Source organism: Theropithecus gelada, chromosome 6 (assembly GCF_003255815.1).
Source record: "Theropithecus gelada isolate Dixy chromosome 6, Tgel_1.0, whole genome shotgun sequence".
Classification (NCBI taxonomy): domain Eukaryota; kingdom Metazoa; phylum Chordata; class Mammalia; order Primates; family Cercopithecidae; genus Theropithecus; species Theropithecus gelada.
In genome coordinates this window covers 162,063,329-162,086,177 of record NC_037673.1, presented here as the reverse complement: position 1 = coordinate 162,086,177, position 22,849 = coordinate 162,063,329, and positions in this window count along the sequence as shown.

The window sequence follows — 22,849 nt, the reverse complement described above, 5'->3', positions numbered from 1 at the left end:
TTAATGAGTGGCAGAGACCTGATATAATATGTAGTTTTTCTGACTCCAAAATCTAGATCCCTGTACGTCACATGGGAAGCTTTTCAAGTAGATTGTCGAGAAGACAACTGATATTGGCTTGGTAAATAAGGAGGTTTCATGAAGAGATTCATTGTGTAAGTGTTTCACAGACACCTCTGTACTATACTTGCCTAATGTAACTATCTGGATCACTCGTCTTTGGTTTTGCCAATCAGCAAATGGTTCTTTTTTATTTTCCTTATCATGCTTTCATCCTTGTGTTTGAACTGTAGGTGCCAAATCTATTTGTTCATTGATTCAGGTCAAAAACCTAAGTCACATGTGACATCTCCTTTTCTCATGTACCACAAGTTTCATCACCAAATTCCGTTGCTGCTACCTTCAAAACATATACACAATTTGAATACTTCTTGCAATGTCCACTGTTTCCATCATGGTCCAACGTACAACCATAGCTGACCTGATTATTACAATAGCTCTCTAAGTGCAAACCTATTTTCACCCTGTTTCTATTGGAATCTACTCTCAACCCACCATCCTGAATACAAGCCACATCTGGCAGGTCAGTCTAGGCCATTGCAAACACTTCAACTTTTATTCTGTGTGAGATGGGTTATTCTGTGTGAGCCCTTGGATGGTTTGAGGAGAGATGGGCTGGCCACCTTAGCCTTCTTTCTGTGCTGTGAACATCTCACATAATCTCCACTCCAGGGCCTCGTCAGGGGCTGCCCATCTTCTTGGGACACTCTTCTAAGTAGGGGCAGAGCTCACTCCAATTCCTTAGGTATTTACTCAAATGGCTTCTCTGTGTGGCCTCCTTGTCATCATATTTAAAATTAAACCTTCCTTGCATCCTTTCAAGCATTTTCTATCCTTTCTTCTTTTTCCATGCTGCTTATCACTATCACACCACATATTTCACTTCTTTATTTACTTTTTTTTTATAGTCCAGAGGTATTTTACTTTTTTAAAAAACACCTATTATGCTATGAATTCATAGGGAATAGGTTTGAGCATCTCTGGCTCCTGTCCATTGCTTCCGATAATATGTGCTTCTCCGGGTGTAGCAGGCTGGTCTTTCCATTCAACCCAGCTACCTTTCTCTTTGGCTTCCTTTTCTGATCATTTTCCTTCATGGGTTTCAGGAAGCTCTCTTGGCTCCTAGAGTGCCTAACATGCTCAATATGCACATTAATTCTCTTGGCAGGAATCTTGCCCTTAACTTCCTTGTTTACAACAATGCCAGTGACATGCTGGGTAGTGCTGAAGACACAGTTTTGCCATGGTAACATTTGTGGGCATTCCTCTTTGAGCAGTACCCATTCCCCATTCCCCGATGTCTGTAATATCACCCTTCTTGTAGATTCGTATGTATGTGGCCAAAGGAACAACTCTACATTTTCTAAAAGGCCAAGGAAATATACATCAGGTGCCACTCCTCTTTTCCACTGTTTGTCATTTTGGAAAATTATTGGATGGCGGTGGTTCTGGTCAAGAGAAAGCATTACTTATTTAGTCTGTTTACTTTTCCTGTCTCTTCCCACCAGCAGGCAAACCTTATGAGAGGAGGCATATTTGTTTGTTTGGTTCACTGCTGTGTTCACATCCACATGACCTAGAAGAGGGCTTAACACATTAGCAAAGCCTTTTCATTAATATTTGTTTGAATGAAAATGAATAAGTTAACTGACCTAACATAAAATAAAAAGTCACTGAACTCATTTAGATCCGAATTTATCCAGAACATACATTATATTTATTTTTTTTTCTTTTAAAAAGTGAATAAAATATTTAGTCTTGAAGTGCTTCATTTATCTTTTACAGGTAGGGGATTATCATATACTTGCCAGATGACAAATTCCAGGCACTCCATTATTAATCATATGGCAACCTATGAACCACATGGCTCCTAGTCTAAGCCCTTGTCTCCCAGAGAACTGAGGAGGAGAAAATAGCAATAAAAAGCACAAAGTTGAATTGTATGATTTTAATTAAATAGCTTTAGAGTAATAAATGATTGGAAATAATTGCCACAATTAGCAAGTTACCAAGTGCATAGGAATGACAGAACTTTAGACTAGAAAATGCTTAAATTTCTCTTTGAAGAAAGAGACTAGAATTTAACTTTTTACTGTAGAAATTAATTTTGAAAAAAAAAAGCACATACACAAAAAATCCATCTCACACATATGCAAACAATTGGGTCCCACGTATATACATGGTAACAGGTTTACTCATCTATGTATGGCCTTTGTCCTAGTATACCATACTATACACACACACACATGCATGCACAAACATGTATTTATAGGTGTAAATACATGCAGACATATATACACACGCATATATTTCTCCACACCACCTGGAAAAAGTCCTTGGTCCTTGTCATCTGCCCTATTCTATTTTATGGGCAAACATGAGACTTGGACTATAGGGAAAAACTGTATTTCAGACAGAGTTCTATTCAACAATAATGTGAAAAACCAGAGGCAATAAGATGAGACCATAGCTGGGAGGGATTTAGGCTGGTCCCCAAACATAAATTGCTGAATAAGGGTTATGAGCCATGAACCAGAGTGTTGAGAGATTATAGAAGCTTTTCTTTAGACGATTGGCATGGAATGGTAGAACTTTCAAGCTGTAATATATTTGCTGTGGGTATCTTTCTGGGTAAGGCAAGAATAGTCCAGATCATGGAGAAGATGACATAATTCACTTACAAATCTATAACAGTATGGTCTATTGGTTAAAGATAGTGAGGAAGTCATAAGAGAAGATTTCTAGAATTAGTATCATTGCCATGTTGCTTCCTAACCTTTCAAAAGTCCTGGAATGACAGTGCTCTCAGAATGGGAAGCTTTAGAACATTCCTTCCAAATGGCAGATCAATATGACATCATTCCCAACTTTCCCATCTTTTTCAAACAAATAAAAACCCTGGATTAACTATTTTGAAAAGTAAAAAATGTTGTCAACCTTGAAAACAATCTGAATTGTCCAGAAACAAATGGGCAAGTCACAGGTTACAGCAGTTATAATGACCTCAGCAACTGTGCCGCTCTAGTCCCAAAGAAAAAGCTCCTATTCCTTAAGTTTCCCATATTGGACTTTAGAGTTATATGTTAATTTGTCTGTACACTGAGTTTAAAACTGCTTTGTACTAGCACCTATCATGCAGCCTCATTTCTGCCTTTTAGAGTCACACTGAAAGATTTAACATTTTTACATAAAGTAACTCTTTACAAATATAAAAATAGTTTTTAACCCAATTGCTACACTTCTTTTTACTTTTTTAAAAAAATTATCCAACTTAAACTTAGCTTCCGTCCTTTCATTGTTCCTCACGAGACAAGCTCTCTCAACTTGGTCTCTGTCTTTTGCTTGCTGCCATTTAACAACATTCTTCATGTCTGAGGTCCCAGGTATAAGCTAGGTTTCCAGGTGTGATATGAATATTTCAAGGCCTAGGAGGGCAGACCAGCCCTCTCTTTGCTCTGAAACCATACTGTAATTAATACAAAGAACAGATGCACTTGGTTTTTTAGCTGTGTCGATTTGTAAACTCCTGCTAATTGAGTTTTCAACTAAAACCTGTTTTTTCACATGATGTTATTTACCAGGTATCAAGTAGAATGCAATGCTTCAAAGGTAAATACACACACACACACACACACACACACACACACACACACACTGTGGCAACAGAATCTACCTTTAAATCCCTCTTCTCTACTTATTATCTCCGTGACCCCAATGAGCTATTCAATTTTTTTGAGCTTCATCTGTTTTGTTTTAAAGTGAATAATGATTAGCCACAAAGCTTATGTTACTTAATTTAGGCGAAGTACCTACCACGATATGAGGACACTTAAAGAAAGTATTTCTTGTTGTGTTTTGAACAGGCTAATTATTATTATAGTTATTTCTTGATCCAAATTAAAGACTTCTTTTTAATTAAAATACAATCTCCTAGAGAATGTTTACTGTTTTAAATGTTATCATCAGTCATTCTTGGTGTTTGTTATTTCCTCCTAATCGTCTATATACACACACATTCATGCATTTCTTAAGAATAAACAGCCATGTAAACACACACCTACATCACTGAAAAAAACTATTGAATGGCTCAGAGACTTGTGGCATATCACAAAGGACTGGTCTATGCTGTGATCATTAAACTATCTTTAATCTATTTAATCTCTGTACCAAGCTTCCTCATAGACTTGGTGCCTTTTTGGAATATGAAAAACATTCTTTTATTTTCTTGTTTATAAAAAGAAGAGTGCAAATTAAGCAAAATGAATATTTAAAATTCAGTCTTAAGAAAAATGACTAGATGTATATTTCAGAGCTGCTGTGTATATTTAATTCAGCAACATGTAGCAAATGCTTAACTCAAGATTCAGTTAACTATTCTGTAAAAAAAAGAATAATATCTCTACTTAGTTTTCATCAGGATTGAAAGAGAGAATACCTAAAAAGTACATAGCACCGTACCTGGCACATGTTAAGAAGTCAAAATTATTATAATTCTTGCAGTTCGTTCTAACCCCCCCAATTTCTCCAGTATCATTTGCTTTCATTCACCATATAATTGGTTAATGTTGTCAAAATAAAAGTATGCTGATTCCCATCCATGCAGCAATACAAACAATAATTATGGGGTAGCTGGCAAGCCAGAAGCTTTGATGTCCCAGTGCTGGAAAGACACGTAGTTTATGTTTTGTTTTCTTGATTCAAGATGTGATTTTTCATGCTGTTACAGAACAAGTAGAACCACAGCTTACAGTTTTAAGGTATGGATTTCTGTTCATCCCATTAACTATCTCAAATGATATTTGGGAGGGAGAGGTGGTTCCTGTGAATGCATCCCATTGTTCCCCTCTGATACATAAAGGTATCTAAAAATTCTGAGCACTTTATTTTTTGAAAGTCACGATGTCTCCAAAGGAGGCAATTTTTGTGTCAGGGTCATGATGGCTTAAAGGATTCTACGCTGACAAGAGAAGATGCACACTGTTTCTCATTCCTGGCCAATTGTTTTAGAGGCAGTAGTTGGAAAAGTAGCTGGTTCTTAACTTGGCTCCTTTTAGAGAGTACTTGGAGGAAGATGAGAAGTGGTGTAAAACTCAGGGTTAACTTTAATTGGAAAAAGAGCTACTCATGGAATTGCATTTAGAAACTTGGCAACCTCAAAAACTTGAACTGTGGATTTTAGAGAGTCCTTTCTCAACAGTTCATGCTGAATACAACTGATAAAATGAGCCTAAAAGAAAAAAAGATATCACCTACTTATAAAGAGAAATGAAAACTGTTTTTCACTGTCATAAAATTCTTGTCAGATACACAGACTATAATTAACCTGATATATGTATATAAGAATTGTTATAAAAGGTGTGATTACACTGTGAATGAATTATGTTGTTTAGCTAGTCATGAAAACATCAAAATTAAATTTATAACAACACATATATTATTCAGTGCTTCATGACTTATTTTCTAGTATGTACAAAATTTATACCTAAGAGTCAAGCCAAAAAAAAAAAAAAAAAGATATTTTCTGTTTCATAAAAATCCATCTCTTTAACGTATAAAAACTGTTTGGCACCTGAAAAAAGAAAGGGAATGAAGATGGGTGAACAAACACAGGCTTTCGGTATGGAGTGGTTTCATAGCTACATTTTATATAGCATGGAAAACAAAGAGGATCCTGATAAGGCTCTTCATCATTAATCTCCGTCCCCTGCTGGTGCATAATCTATATAAACAGGGATAGGTTTGGGGGATTTGTAGCAGGTATTAGGTCACATTTCTCAAGGAAATAACTTTTCAGTATATGTGTATGCCTTAATCTCTGTAAGAGAAAAATTCTTTATTAATTCTTATATTTGTTTTATGACCTTCACTGGCAAAATATTTAAATATTTTAGTATCTATAAATGAGATGCCCAAGGACAAAAAAACACAACAAAACAGAATTTCATCTGGATTTGCCTGACACAGACAAATTCTCCAATCCATTGTCTGTTCAGAAGGTAACATGGTTCTGGCCAGGCGCGGTGGCTCACTCCTCTAATCCCAGCACTTTGGGAGGCTGAAGCAGGAGGATCACAAGGTCAGGAGTTTGAGACCAGCCTGACCAATATGGTGAAACCCTCTCTCTACTGAAAATACAAAAATTAGATGGGCATGGTGGCGCATGCCTGTAATTCCAACTGCTCAGGAGGCTGAGGCAGGAGAATCACTTGAACCCGGGAGGCGTAGTTTGAAGTGAGCTGAGATTGTGCCACTGCGCCTGGGCAAGAGAGTGAGATTCCGGAGGAGGAGGGGAAGGGGAGGAGGCGGAGGAGGCGGAGGAGGAAACAGTTTAAAAGCTTCCACTGACTGCCTGTGAAATAATACTGAAACTTGCATATGGCTCACGAGGCCCTTCTGGACCTTGTTCCTGAATTCTTCTCCAATTGCTTCTTCCACTTTCCCCATACTCGATGGTCTTCTTCGGTTCCTGGAATACACCGAGGCCTCACATCTGGCTTTCCTCTGCCTTCTCACATCCTGCTTCCTGTGTCTGATAATGGTACTGCTCACCTTTTTTTATTTTTTTATTATGTGCACAACGTGCAGGTTTGTTACATATGTATGTATACATGTGCCATGTTGGTGTGCTGCACCCATTAACTCATCATTTACATTAGGTATATCTCCTAATGTTATCCCTTCCCCTTCCCCCCTCCCCACAACAGGCCCCCGTGTGTGATGTTCCCCACCCTGTGTCCAAGTGTTCTCATTATTCAATTCCCACCTATGAGTGAGAACATGCGTGTTTACCTGCCGGACTCATTCTTTATTTTCAGATTTCAGATTACAGTATATGTAACTTTCTCAAAAGGGCTTTCCCTGACGTGACAAATTACATTTGTGCTCAACAATTGCTGGTCTTATGCTCCGTCTTGGGTGTAAGGGAGTTATATCTTAGGATGTAAGGGAGATACATCCCAGCTTCCTTGGCGTTACACTGGGCCATGTGACTCATTCTGGTCAATGACAAGCAGAAATGGCAAGTGTCGCTTCCAAGCTGGGGCAGTGAAAACTACCCATGTGATTCTGCTGACTTTCTTCATTTTTGACAATGAACTTGTTGAGATGGTGGAGCCTGAAGACCTAAGTGTTTCACTGAAACACCACAAGGAGGACAGGTGTCTTAGAGGGTTGGCTAAACCAGCGGTCCTCAACCTTTTTGGCATCACAGACTGGATTCATGGAAGACAATTTTTCCACAGAACTGGGGAGGGTATGGTTTCAGGATGATTGAAGCACATATATTTATTGTGCACTTTATTTCTATTATTATTATATTGTAATATATAATGAAATAATTACACAACTAACCATAATGTAGAAATCAGTGGAAACCCTGAGCTTGTTTTCCTGTAACTAGATGGTTCCATCTGGGGATGATGGGAGACAGAGACAGATCATCAGGGTCAGATTCTCATAAGGAGGGCGCAACCTAGATCCCTCGTATATGCAGTTCACAATAGGGATTTTGCTCCTGTGAGAATCAAATGCAGTGATCTGACAGGCAGTGGAGCTTAGGTGGTAATTCCGGCTAGCCTGCTGCTCACCTGCTGCTTGTGCAGCCTAATTTGTAGCAGGCCATGGACCACCAGTACTGGTCGGCGGCCCAGGAGTTGGAGACCCCTGGGTTAGACCACAACTGATCATGCAGATAAAAATAAAGGTAACTGTAGCCTGACCACAATTTGAACGCCATTCAAATTACGTTCACCCTATTTTTTGCTTTAATAGCACCTATCACAACTTTGTTTAAATTAATTATGCATTTGATTTACTTATTCAATACCTGCTTTCTCCTCTAGACCAAGGGTTGGCAATCATTTTTGGCAAAAGGACAGATAGTAAATATTTTACTTCCTGTGGGTTCTAAGGCCTCTGTTGTAACTACTCCATTTTTCTATCCCTGCATAAAACCTGTGACAGACAATATGTAAATGAATTAGTGAATCCGTGGTCCAATAAAACTTGATTTACAAACACAGGTAATGGGCCAGACATATTTTGCCCACGGTCTGTTTGCCAACCATGTGCTACAGTATCAGATCTACATATGTAAGGAACTCTTTTTTTTTGTTTTTGAGACGGAGTTTTGCTCTTGTCTCCCAGGCTGGAGTGCAGTGGGGCGATCTCAGCTCACTGCAACCTCCGCCTCCCGGGTTCAAGCGATTCTTCTGCCTCAGCCTCCCAAGTAGCTGGGATTACAAGCGCCTGCCACCACGCTTGGCTAAATTTTGTATTTTTAGTAGAGATGGGGTTTCGCCATATTGGACGGGCTGGTCTGGAACTCCTGATCTCAGGTGATCCACCTGCCTCAGCTTCCCAAAGTGCTGGGATTACAGGCGTGAGCCACTGTGCCTGGCCTGTAAGGGACATTTTTCACTTATGATGATACAACTTTCACTTAGCAGAATTCTGGCCACATGGTAAATAATAAAATCTGCTTTGAAAATTAATGAATGAATGAATCAGGTATGCTAAGAGCAATCATTGCGAGATTAGGGAGTTTAAAGTTTCTTTTCTGTAGCCTGATAGCTGTGCTGTTGGATAGAACTATTTAGACAGAAACCAGAAAACCTAATCTCAGATTCTAGGTCTGCAGATATGGGTAAGGTCGTAGTTATTGTATCTATAACCATCTTTATTTAACCTCATAGTCCTTTTAGCATAAAAGATAAATGGATAAAGACATTAACTATATACAATAGGCTCTAATAAAATGGATGAAAATATACCCTGAATCCTAGAATTCATGCAGTCCCCAACTAAATTTTTAAATATAGATTATTAAAGCACCAGAAACAAAAATCTGTAAAACTAAATGATCTTACATAATTATCTCCTCACCCAACTATTTCTCATTGTTCTTGAAAGTATTGACATTTACCTTAACTATGCCATTAAGATCACATTAACTATGCTTAAGTTACCATACATTAGTTGAATATCTATATTTATTAAATATGTATTATATGTGAGGTACTCTGATAAATTCATGTGAAGGATCTCATTTAATCCTTATAGCAACTCTATTAGGAAAAGTAATGTTTACTTTTTAAATTTTAAAATAAGAAAATTGAGACATATATATATATGAAGAAATTTGTCCAACGCCCAGTAAATAAAATAGTAAAGCCCAGACTAAAACCTAATTCTGAGTGATTCTAAAATTATTATGCCATAGTGCTTCACCAAACTTGATTAAATTAGTAATAACATTGATACACAGATAATTGCTTTTTTAAGCTAAAAATTTACCCTAGTTTTTTTGAAGCTAAGGGAGAGACTTAAAATATTATTTCTAAGTGGCTGGATCAACTATTAAATATTTTCTTGTCTGATACATTTATCACAACTTCAGCAGATCAATCAGCCATTCACATTTGATTTGGCATCAGAAAAATGTAAGAATAAGTGACTGGGCAATTTCTAAAAATTGAACCAGTTTTTCTGTATTATCCAAGTGGATCAAATAAAAGAAATATGAAAGGACAAATTTCATTATTACAATTCGTGAAGAGAAACTGATATGGTCATTACAACTCAATGTCTATTAATGTAGGAGGACTACATAAAAGTGTTGGAAGAGATTTATTTGAAGATTAAAATTTCTCAACATTTAGCTTTTTATTTTTCTAAGCATTTGTGAAAAGAGATTTGCAGACTCAGTTCACTGCTATTGGAAAATTTTCTAGCCTTCCTAGCTCCTCCATCATTTTGGGGCATAAAAGGTTATAACCATTTCCTAGGTATTATTCATTCTAAATAAATCTGGTTACAATTAGCAAAAATAGACAATTTCTTTCAAATTATATATCATTTTTAATCTTTTCCTATTTTAAAATGTTTGAAAGTTCATGCTTGGATTGTACAGAACATAAACAATATTCAAATATTATTCAAATATCTCTTTACTATTAGTTTACAGAAAATTTCTCAGTGCAATAACCTACTCTTCATGATAGGGAGGATTCGAACGCTTGGAGGGGTTTCAATGAAGCACGATTTGGACTGCTTTATTTCTACTTTTAGGGCAAATAAATGACTATACGTTATGCACTTAAAAATTTGTTTTGTCTACAAAAAAAGACAAAAGAATTGAATTCCCAAAGTTGATTGTGCAATATGAATTATGTATGTTTTTTAAAAGTATAAGTTATATATAAAGTATAAATAAAAACTATATATACATATATAAATGTTCTTAAATATATATATATGTATATATTTTTGAGTGTTTGACAACTACTCAGAGAAAAATGCATAGTGCAATAGAAATAAGAATGTATAAAATTATTGCGCTTCTCCATCTGGAAGAACTTCATGAATCCACATTGAGATCCTCTCCTTTGATAGGTGAAGCTTAGACAGATTAAAGGGAGAGAGTCAACAGAGTCATTATTAGAAGCTACACAAATAATCAGCCTGAATCGAATTGAATTCCAGATTATATTACTACCTGGGCAAATCGCTTTAAAGTTCTCCACAACCTTTTCTATAAAAGTTGGCGTGTCTTACATGTAAGCTATTTATAGGATTGAATATATTAGAGTTATATACTCATAGTGAAATGTTGAAATACATTTTGGATAAAGCACCCAGCACAGAACTTAGGATCTAGCAGATAACTACAGTTTTTTTTTTTTTAATCACATTATCATTGTCATCATGATCTTCACCCTTAATGTCTTGATATAGATCACACAGCTAATTGATGAAATAGAAATGAATAGAAGGCTGGTTACCTGACTCCAATGCAGTGTTCTTTCTAACTTATAAAAGTTTGAGATTTTGTGAACTGATATGGCAGAAACACATTTAGAGAGGAGATGAAGCCAGTAATTTTTAAAGAATAGGTACGACTGAAAAAGAATACTAAAGGCATTCGAGCAGTTGGGAAGGAATGGTCTGGGAGCTATATCAGTATCAAATGTTCAGAGACCAGAGAAGCATGGTGTTTATGGAGGATACATTTTTCTGCCCAACTAAAATGCTGACCATGATGAGAAGGGAAAAAATATATTATGTAGCAACTTGCTCTTCAGGTATGTTTGGATATAATGCAGAACAAACAACAAAGCATAATCATTGTAGGGTCTTATTAAGGGATTAATATAACAATATCATTCTAGTGTTTCCATGTGCAATAGTATAGTTAGAACGGTATGAAAAGGTGGTGAAAACTAGTAACAGATCCTTGTGGTAAAGGGGTTGTAAAGAGATTAAAAATAATGCTCTAATTTTGGATATTTCTAGAATATTGATGGTTATAGAGAGAAGCAAGGATTTTTTTTTTTTTTTCCTGGAGATATCTTGAATTCTTTGCAGAAGAGAAACTAGTCTATAACCTAAAAGCAAATGCCTATATTTCATCTTCTTTCCCAGTTGCATGAATGAAACCTCAGGTTTTAGGAAGGGTTCAAAAAACAGAGCTCCACGTCAGGTTCAGAGATAAACTAGACTTCATGCCCTTTTGAGAGCAATCTGCCCATGGAGGATTATTGAACATCTTGGTCAGGACTGAATTTGAACTAGGTTCCAAGGATGAAAGCTCACCGGCTAATCTGCTGAGCTACCAAGGCCACTGCTGTGCTGGTTTATAGAAATCCTATTAACTGAGAGATTGAAGGGAAGGAAGATAAGATAGCAAGGTGTTGGAAATCAAGCTTCAGTGATTTCAACAGAAAAGGTACTTTGAACCATGCTATTGTATACAGATGGGAATTAAATGCCACACACATACGAAATGTGTATGTGCATATGTGTGTGAGACTGTATACATAAAATTATATATTTTCAAAGCATCTATTTTGAATGTACTTCATGGTACACAAAAATGTTCAACATATTTAACCTGGAGATATATATAACATAGGATGGGAGTTCACACTGAAATCCATTTTCTTATTCTAGCTCTTCAAAGCCCACAATGATGAATATAACAAAACCACTTCTCTATACTCTGCATTCAGTCATATTCAATACTGTCAGGATCTACTAGAATAATGAATCTTAATTCTATTATTCACTACACTAACATTTATTTTTCTTCTGGTTCTGAGAATACCTACCACAAATAGTATCTGCTGGTGCTCATTTCAGTACAACTGGAATGGAACAAGAGAGCTGTATTAATGCCAATTATAAACATCTGAGTTTAGATTTGAAAGTAAATTCAGCAACTAAGATCATGACAGAGGAAATTTGCCATACCTTTTAGGATATGACTTGTTCATGCTGCAAAGTTATATACATACACAGGGTTTTATTCACCTATCCAGAAAATAAATATATTGGATTGGATTTAGTGGTCAGTAGTATTCTTTATTATCCTAGATAATCTAAGACTTTATATTAAAATGGCTTGTGAATGAGAAAAATACATAAATAAAGCTGCAGATATGACGGAGGTGAAGTCCCTCCTAAGAGGGAGAAAGAACATGGAAGCCACATGTCAGAAATCTAAAACTCGAGTATCAATTCTGCTTCTAAGAAGTTAAGGCAGTGGGATGGGGATGGGGTTGAGGGGATAGCACTGAGAAAATGACTGGACATCTCTGAGCCTTTGTCATTTCATTTACATTTGATAAGACCAGATGATATTTGGACTTCCTTCTAGCATTAAAATGTACTGACTTAATTAATTCTCTAAATAGATTCTATATATAGTTCTTCATGAAATTGGGTGAGAATTCTGGTCACTGGGTGACACTGGACAGGACATCTTTTCCGAGCTGCGGTTTTTCTGTAAAAGGAGAACCCTGGTGTGTACTCCTCACATGGATGTGCTGTAAAGAACCTGTGCATTAAGGGACATGAGTGTGCTCTCTCTTCTATAAGGCATAAAAATGATATATGAACATAAAATAATCATCACAAATTAACTTGATGGTTAACAAATGGCCACAGACATACTGAGCTGATGGAAGATTTTCAAAACTTCATTTAATTTAAAAGAAAACTGAGATAAATGCAGCTTGCTTGGTCTTCCTAATTTTGAGGTAATTTCATTTTCAGTATGACATAAATTAAACATTTGTGGCAGAAGAGTTTCATTTGCTGTAAGATAAGATTCTTAGAAACAGTATGATTTTGGAGGTTTGTGGTTGAAAGCAAACTGATTTTTATCAATTTTCCGGTAAAAAATAACAATAATACAAGATAAACCTCCAAAAATAGCAAACATTTTCTAAACTTTATTCCTAAACTCTGGCCATACTGAAATGTAAAAACATTGAAAATTTACTCTGAGTTATCTTAAACGCTGTCAAGGTAACCTTACTGTTACCTTAAATGTAAAATAAAAGTTATGCTTTGTGTACTGTTGTTAAGAATATTTTATTTTTTTGTGCATTTCCACACTCATAAACTAAAAATTATGAAGAAACAATGATGGGCACACAGCCATCCTGACAAATGGTCAAAATATAATCAAGATATAATCACAAGAAATAAGACTTATTTTACAAAATTTGAAGCATGTATTATGCTTATATCCTCCCTTCTCCTGGGTATCTGTAGTCTTTGAACACCAGAAAAAAAAATGCTCAATTTAGAACAGAAAAATGAAACCAAACCAGGCTCAGCATGGATGCTCTGTTTTAGTCTCTTAACTCATAACCATGTCTGAGGAGCATGCAGGAGGAATGGCCTTTGCAGATATTCACTTCATTGTTTTTAAAGTGGAGAGTTCATCACTGGTTTTAGTCAATACATCCAGTCAGACTCAAACACCATTTACCCTTGAATCTTAAACTGTGTGCTGTGGCTGTGAACTGGTCCAATCAGAGGAAACTTTCTGCAAGTCCATCCTCACAGCACACAATGCTCACATTGCTTTCGATCTCAGTGCCACTGAGCTATCACTCAGGCTTGTTCCTGAGTTAGCATCTTGAGCCATTCTTGTGATACAAGAGGGGCTCTCTTTCACAGAGCCCTGTCTTCTTCTAACATCTTATTTTCAAGAGCAGGATTTCAAGTTGAAGAAAAATGTTACTTGCACATTCCTAAATACTTTCATTGGTTTAGGGATTTTCTATCTTTTATTGCTGAGGACCAACACTTAACTACCTTTGAAGATTCCTGGGATCCAGTGCCCAGGATTAAAACCTCTGGGTTAACAGATGATTTGATTAATTTTATGGAAATAATTATATATTTCAGAATGACGTGAATCTAGCTCAGCCTGTTCAGTTTGGAAATCTACATGATGGAGGCGAACTTTCTTATAGGCCGTTTTTCATGTTTTCACTGTATAACAACGTTTCACAAAGTGCACTGTAGAGCACTGTCCATACCACAAGATGCTATAAGCTGAGAGAAAAAAATATTTACTCAAACATAAGAACAAAAGAAAATATACAATATTCCCTCTCCCAAGATCCCAACGCATATATTAAAGGCACTCTGAATTTATAGAAACCTACTATGTTTGACTGTTGTGTATTTAAGAAGTTTTTCCTCCACTTTCATCCCACAAAAATCCACACAAAGACTTTTGTGACCAAATGTGTGTGTTTCTTTTTTCCCTACAAATCAGCAACCAATCAGTTTTGAAGTGGATACCAGCTGGGTATCCTCTAATTCAATACAATTCTGACACTGATTACCTGGAGACAGCATCAGATTCCAAAGGTTGAGGGCTTCGTCTCACAGGACTGCCTCCTGATGCCAATCACTGCTGATGCCAATCACAAGCCTGAGCTTCTGACCTACTGGCTATAAATTACCCCATAACCCCATCCTTGGGTTCAATTAATTTGCTAGAAGGGCTCACAGAATCGAAGGAAATACCTTTCCCGGTTTATTACAACGGATATTGCAAAGGATGCAGGTGAAGAGATGCATAGGGCAAGGCATGTGGAAAGGGGTAAGAAGCTCTCATGCTCTCTCCAGGTGCAACATCCTCCAGGACCTCCATGTATTTTGCTATCCAGAAGCTCTTTGAACCCTGTCTTTTGGGTTTTTACGGAGGTTTCATTACATGGACATGACTGATTAATCCCACTGGCCATTGGTGATCAATTCAACCTTCAGTCCCTCTCTCCTCCCTGGAGGTTGAGGAGGTGGGGGTGAAAGTACCAACCCTCTAATTCTGTCTTCATCTTTCTGGTGACCAGCGCCATCCTGAAGCTACCAAGGGACTACCAGCCATCAGTCAACTCAGTAGCAAGCAAAAAGACATTGTTTTGGAGATTCTAAGGACTTCAGGAGTTGCAGGCCAGGTAACAGGGACAGAGACCAAGTATAAATTTCAAAAAGTCATGGTCAGCCCTTGGTCTTCAAACATGAATCTCTTACATCAAAATGATATATAACTCAAAGGAGACTGCCACATTATTAGAATCCCACTCAGTCATTAATAATTAGTCCAATTTATCATATGGTATGAAAATACCTCCCAGAGTTGGGTCATTCAGGTTTTCAGACTTCCATTTCTTCCTCCCAGGTCCCCAAAGCAGCGTTGGCTTGGGAAATACGTAGCTTTACCCTTTTAAGCATCTGGTAGAATGGAGCTAGTAGACAATGCAATCTCTTGCTTTAGCCTCTTTTAAGGTGTGAATATTGGATTTCCATCAATTCATAATTAATGTATTCACTTCTTTACCCTCAGCTACTGTTCCTCCTTCTCTCCATCAATACCCACACATTTTCACTAGTCTAGCAAGTACCTCCTCCTCAGTCCACTCCCATTCAGATAGGGTAAGTAACTAGCAGAACTAGTTGTTTTTGTTTTTGTTTTTGTTTTTAACCACCAGTCATTATAGCTGCATTCACTCTGAGACCCAATTTTGTCAGATGGGTGAAGGCACAACACTCTCTCATCAGGGCCTTAGAAATACTGACATAAGGTTTGAAAACATATTTGCAGTATTTTGCTTAGGAATCATCCCTGCTTCCAGCAATTAAAGTTGCGGTCCTGGTCCTAGGACCACTATATCAGGTAGGAAAAAAAAATTGAGGTGATTTAGGAAAGAAAGGAAGCATAATAGTCATTATATCGGGTTATTCATCTCATGGCAAGGATTGCATCATTACACTAGTATCTTCTCTACCCTCTCCTTTCCAGATTAACCGAAAAAAAAAAAAAAAAAAAAAAAAAAAAAACCAGAGGGACATTTGAAGGACACACTCCATTAGTCCCTATCATGTTGAGTATGAGCACATGCTCATGAAAGCACATAAACCAGCCGGTCATCCTTTGATCTCCCCATGTCAGACAACTGTATACTTTCCAACTCATTTAAACATGTGAGCATTTTCTGTTACAAAGACTCTAATGCTTCCTATAGTACCCCTGTGCAATTAGATTTTTAAGACCTGGAAACCCACTACCTAGAATGACACAGCAGAGTTACCATTTTGGCATTATGGTTCTGTTATTACTTTCTTCTTCAGTGGGAAATGTGGCCTCTCCACTCTGTTAGTTTTCTTCACATTATTCCTTTCTAAATCTCTTCACTCACAAATTAGACCAATCCTAGACTCCTGTTGCTTATGACATGAAAAACTCCCAACACGTTACAAAAAGTCTTATATCTGATGCCAATTAATCTTTCTTGCTGATACCCCATGTCTCTCCTCCCATTGACCCACTGTTTAGCAAAGTGATCTACCTGCCACCTACTGAACACAAAATGCTCTCAGTGCACGCCACTTTTGGTGCACTGAAGTCCCTCTCCTCCACTTTTTTCATTGCCTAAATTGTGCATATTATTCTACATATAATTGAAATGTCATTTCTCTATGAAGATTTACATTCTTCTCCTTCCTAGGATCTCTTTTGCTTCATTATGATCTAACATTTCCTTGGACCCATCTTTATACAGTACTTTTAAAATAGTATCAAAATGATCCATTAAATGGCTCTTTGCAAGGAAATCTAATCTGAGGTGCTAGAAGTCAGAGTGGTAGGTCTTTCTTGGTGGGGGATTATTGACTGAGAAGGAACAGGCAGGAGCCTTCTGGAGTACTTTTAAAAAATATAGGTGGTGGTTACACGGATCTATGCATAGGCACAAATTCATCGTTATATATTTAAGATTTGTTCACCAAATTTATTGTTATTTATTGCATGCCACAACAGAAAATTTGAAAAATAATATGATCCCCTACCAATGTCTGAATCACCTGAGGGGAGGCACTTTTATTCACCTTTTAATTTTCAAAGTATATCACTGTGCCCAGCACAATGGGGGCATACAAATTTGAAAAGTAAATCAACGAATGAACGAACATATAAGCAGCCCCTTTACCTGGGTACAGCTTTAGCTTGTCAAGAGAGGAGCATATTTCAGGTAGAGAAGGACAATTTAATTAGCTATACTTTGAACAATCATAAGAAATAGATGATAATATGCAGTTAGTAACTTTGAAGATGAGACGAGAATATGCAGACTGATTAACAATTCTGAATAGAACTTTAGTGTTTGGCAACATTTCAGTAATGTAGTTCACTGAACAGCTCAGCGAATACCTGCACCCCATATGTCTTCTATTTTCCCTTACAGTTAAGACATCTCCCTAAAGGCTAATAAACAATGGGTACCTCCCTGAAGAACAATAAATATAGCAAATTGACTCAAATATTATTACTTAACATTAAGTGCCAACTGTACATAACTTATAACTAGCATTAATTCTTTGCCCTTGAGAATCCTATGTTTAAAAATAAAAGTTACAACATTAGAAGAGACAGAAAAGAGATGAAAATTCATTAGTTCACATCTCCTATTCATTGAAATACATATGAAATCCCTGTTACAAGCTAGGAACTGTGCTAGACTCCGGTGGTGGGTAGGGGGAAATAGTCTGGAAAGCAAGATCTCTGCTTTCATGCAGCTTATAGTCTGGCAAAAGAGAAACAGTAGATATAATTTTCATTTATGTGCTTTTCTCTGTGCTAACCATTTTGAATGCATTTATTTAATTATCATATCAGACAGATGAGACAGATATCACTATTATTCCCATATTACAAATAAGGAAGAGGCTGAAAGATCATTCAGATACTAAAAATACACTTACATGATTTTCCTTTGTAAATTTCTGAACTTCTAGGGAGCAGTGAACAGGTCTTAATACTTCTGTGTATGTACCTCAGTATCCAGTACTATGCTGGGAACATAGTAGGGTGAAACTATTGTCTGACTATGGTGATGGTAGTTGACCTACAATTCTTTTCTTGTTCTTCAGAAGCAGGAAAGTGAGGAATATTTATTTCCTGTGTAAGAGATATATAGTCATATTAAATTCTATGTTTAATCTATCATTGTGTGATTTAGCACTGCACATTAAAGTGGTTGGCACATAGCATGGCTTAGGCCAACTCAACCAAATTTATTAACTGTCTATAGAGTGGGACTTTCCATGCTCCACCCACATCCCGAAAGATCCAGCTTACTATTTTATACACTCAACCTTCAGCGTCTTTGTGCTTTGCTTCCAACAACTTGTACCAGCAGCACAGAAAGTCAGCACTATCTAGGAGTATATAGGGCCCCACCAACCCTTATTCAATGACTGACTGCTGCAGAATATAAAAGGTCAGCTCCCTTTCCTCAAGGTAGCACCAACTCTAGGGTGCAATTTACTCTCCAGAGCTCCTCATAAAACCAGGTCGAGAATAGGCCTTTATCTGGAATTGCTCCCTTGCTGGAATGGGATTCCTCCCTTCTATCCCTCCGCCTTCTCCTGACCTCCCTCCCTTCTATCCCCCCGCCTTCTGCTGACCTCCCTCCCTTCTATCCCTCCGCCTTCTCCTGACCTCCCTCCCTTCTATCCCTCCGCCTTCTCCTGACCTCCTCCCTTCTATCCCTCCGCCTCCTCCCTGACCCATTTCTCCTTAAAGTACCTCCTCAATAGATCATTTGCACATAAAACTTTATCTCAGTCTCCGCTTTATGGAAACCAACTGCAGGTAGTTTATTTTGTAGTTTATGAGAACATCAGGGTTCTCCAAAGAAACAGAACCAATTGGGAATATATAGAGAGAGGTAGATTTATTTTAAGGAATCGGATCACATGATTATGGAGTCTGGCAGTCCAAAATCTGTAGGGCAGCATGGCAGTCTGGAGATTCAGATAAGGGTTTTTGTTGCAGTCCTGAATCTAAAGGTCCTCAGGCAGACCACTAGGATGGGAACTCAGGAAGGATTTCTCTGTTATGGTTTTCAGGGTGAATTCCTCCTTCTCTGGGAAAGTTCTCTTCTTTGTGCTCTGAAGACCTTCAACTGATTGGATGAGGCTCACCCAGATTATGGAGGTGATCTCCTTTGTTTCAGGTTAAATGATTGTGATTGTTCAATCACTTCTAAGAAATACCCTCATAGCAGCATCTAGATTAGTGTTTGACCAAGCAACTGGACGCAAAGCCTAGCCATGGTAACACATGAAATTAACCACTGCAAGAAGGGAAGTTGGGAATGGTGGAACAAGCTCTGTCCTGAGCTGAAGGACATCATCCACAAGAGTTCAGATACAACATACAGTTTTCTTCTGTGCCTCAGCTTTCTTTTTCATGTGGGATGGTCCTAAGAGCACGTGAATATGGACGAAGTGGAGAGCAGTGTTGTTCTCGTGCCTTGACCACACTGAAGTATTAGGCTGAACCACTAATGCCCTAACAGAAATTGAAAGGCCCATTCGATGTGATTTATTATGGGAGCCAGGAAACAGGCCAGTTCACCCAACCTTGTTACACACTTTCATAATGCCACGTACCTCTCCTTCATTGAACAATTATTAATTATACAACAATTTGGGTCATTATTTAATTAACAACTCACAATCCGATTAGAATGCAGGTTCCAGGAGGTGAAGGGTTGGTTTTATCATTGAATCTCCAAACCCAGTGGGCACGCCTGGCACAATGAAAGTTTGTTGAGTAAATGCCAATGACATTAACCTATTAATATAAATATCAGCTCATTTGTATATTATATAATTCATATAATTCTATGTATAACTTTATATATGTTCTATAAAAATCACATCATTAAATATAATACACACATACATACAGACACATACTCAAATACTTCATTAATTTGATGGATATATGAAAATTTTTAAAAACTTGAGGGATGTCCTGAAGGAATGTGCTTATACTTTCTGCTTTTTCTGCTCTTATGTATATGATACTCCTTTCACAGGAAAAATGTCTTTCCGTTTGTCATGCACAGAGATTCTCCTTCTATTCTTTCTGCGGATGATGAGGTAACACTCAGCCCTTAAAATCATCTTTGCTGGAAAATATATCAATATCAGTTTACTGTTCCTAACGCCGAACAGGAAAAAAAAAAAAAAAAAAAGAAAAGACAATCAGACAAGGGGACCTGAGCAGCAGAAAATAATTGGACTCTCTAAATTGTGCCATTCTCAAGAGGAATTACTGGCACACACTGCTTCTTCCCCAGACCATGCTGAGCATCCCTTGGAATCGCAACAGAAGCATTTTATTGCTCATTAAATATTTTTTAATGTGAATCCACTCTTGGCATTTCTACTTTATAGTTTTTTTTCTCACAAACCTTCCTGTGTTGCATACCTCCTTCCCTACTACACGTAATTTAAAAGAAATTATGTAAGCTTATTTCTCTGATTAAGAAAGCCTAATGCACAAACACACAAAGGATCTGACCAGTGTAGCTCAAGTAGCTAATGAATCTGGCAATGTTATGCTCATTCTCAATAAAAATGGGCCCTACAAATCACTATAAAAAGTGTGTTTTGTGCCTTAAGAGCCATAATTGTCACACATTTACAATTCATAACTAGTGACTGCAGGGTGCTTACTCTAGTTAATCCTCCACAGAATAGTGGATATTGATGCTGTGGAGAAGGGGCACAACAGAATCATGTGTCACTTGAAATACTCATTTGGGAAGCCTCCCACACCAATAAAATTCTGAAATGTAGCTATGGGAAGCCTGAACACATTCTCCCCGCTAAACTGTAAGTGAGGAGAAAGGTGAGGGTTTGATATGCCCACGCACCTTGCTTGTAACAGCTTACCCCAGGTAAGCTGGCTCCAAAATAGTAAAGAGAAAAAGTACAGTTGGATTGTCAAAAAGGTTATGTACCAACCCTTCACTGTACCTGTGTAGACTTAAAGACTTGGAGACTAAAGACACATGAGTTCTGAGAAGCTTCCATATCTTGACTGATTTGGTTAAAGCACAACTGGTTTATGATAAATAGCCAGATGGGTGAGTCTCACTGACTTTTAGTGAACACGTTTAATATACTTACAATTTGTTTAGTAAGCCTGACACATTATATGACTGCTATTTAAAAATGACTTCCAAATCTTAAGAGTAATACTTGTTTGCAATTCAGTATTATTAACTGTAGTCACCATGCTACACATCAGATCCCCAGAACATTTTTTTTTAACCTGTCAACTAAAATTTTGTGCCCTTTGACAAACAACTCTATTTTACCCAATCTCAGCCCCTGACAACATTGTTCTACTCTTTGTTTCTATGAGTTCGACTTTGTAGATTCTACCTAGTAGCAAGATCCTGCATTACCAAAATGTGTAGGCTATCCCTGAGGTCTCTAGCAAATGGCCATACCCACACAACTGAATGTTTGCAGTTACAGATTCCCAACTGATAATCATGGGTATTTGAAACGAGTTCTTGGTCTTGGTGTAGTTTGAAATGTTCTTTTTCTTTTCTTTCTTTCTTTTTTTTTTTTTTAAAGAACATCACAAAATTAGAAAAAGCTTATTTTTAATCCAATCTAACCCTTCTGCAATGCAAGGGAATTGTTCAGAATGATTTGAAGACAAGGGAAATGTATTAGGTGAACTTTGGATGATCTTGGCCATCTGTTTCTCTGCCCCTGAGAGCGGAGTTTCCAGGAGTCACTCAATCATTCAAACATAGGAACTTAAATAGAAAAAAAAAAACTAAACTAAATAAAATCAGTTGTCCTTCCTTTGGCCCTTCTATAACATACCACCTTAACCCCATCTTTCTTTCATTCTCTCCACACACCCTCCTCCCACCATGTATTCCTCACAACAGCCACTCCTTATATTTCCTTGTATAAAATCATTGCAGTTTGTGATGCAAAATAATGATCCCTCGCTTCCTGGGTTTGCAATTTTAACTATACAAGCTTTTTAAGTTCAAGAGGCAGAATAAAAATGCATTTTTATTCTATATTATAATAGATGTGAATATCAGAAGATTCTGCCAGAGTTGTGTGACTGCTGGCATTTGTAAAAAGTCAGAGAATCTTGGAACTGAAAGAAGCAGAAATGTATTTAGTACTTCATTTGACTCTTGATGCAGAGGGAGAGAGGGAAAAACCAAATGATATGCTGTGTTGCAAACTTTTACATTTCTTTCTTTTTTCTTTTTTTTTTTTTTTTTTTTTTGGTGAGACAGAGTCTCACTCTGTCGCCCAGCCTGGAGTGCAGTGGCATGGTTTCGGCTCACTGCAACCTCTGCCTCCTGGGTTCATGCCATTCTTTTGCCTCAGCCTCCCAAGTTGCTGGGACTACAGGTGCCTGCCACCATGCCTGGCTAATTTTTTTTTGTATTTTTAGTAGAGACGGGGTTTCACCGTGTTAGCCAGGATGGTCTTGATCTCCTGACCTCGTGATCTGCCCGCCTCGGTCTCCAAAAGTGCTGGGATTACAGGTGTGAGCCACCGCACCCTGCCACGTTTCTTTTTAAATGATGTGTTTATTTTTCTAAGATCTAGATAAATGACAATGGATGTTGGAGGCCACACAAAT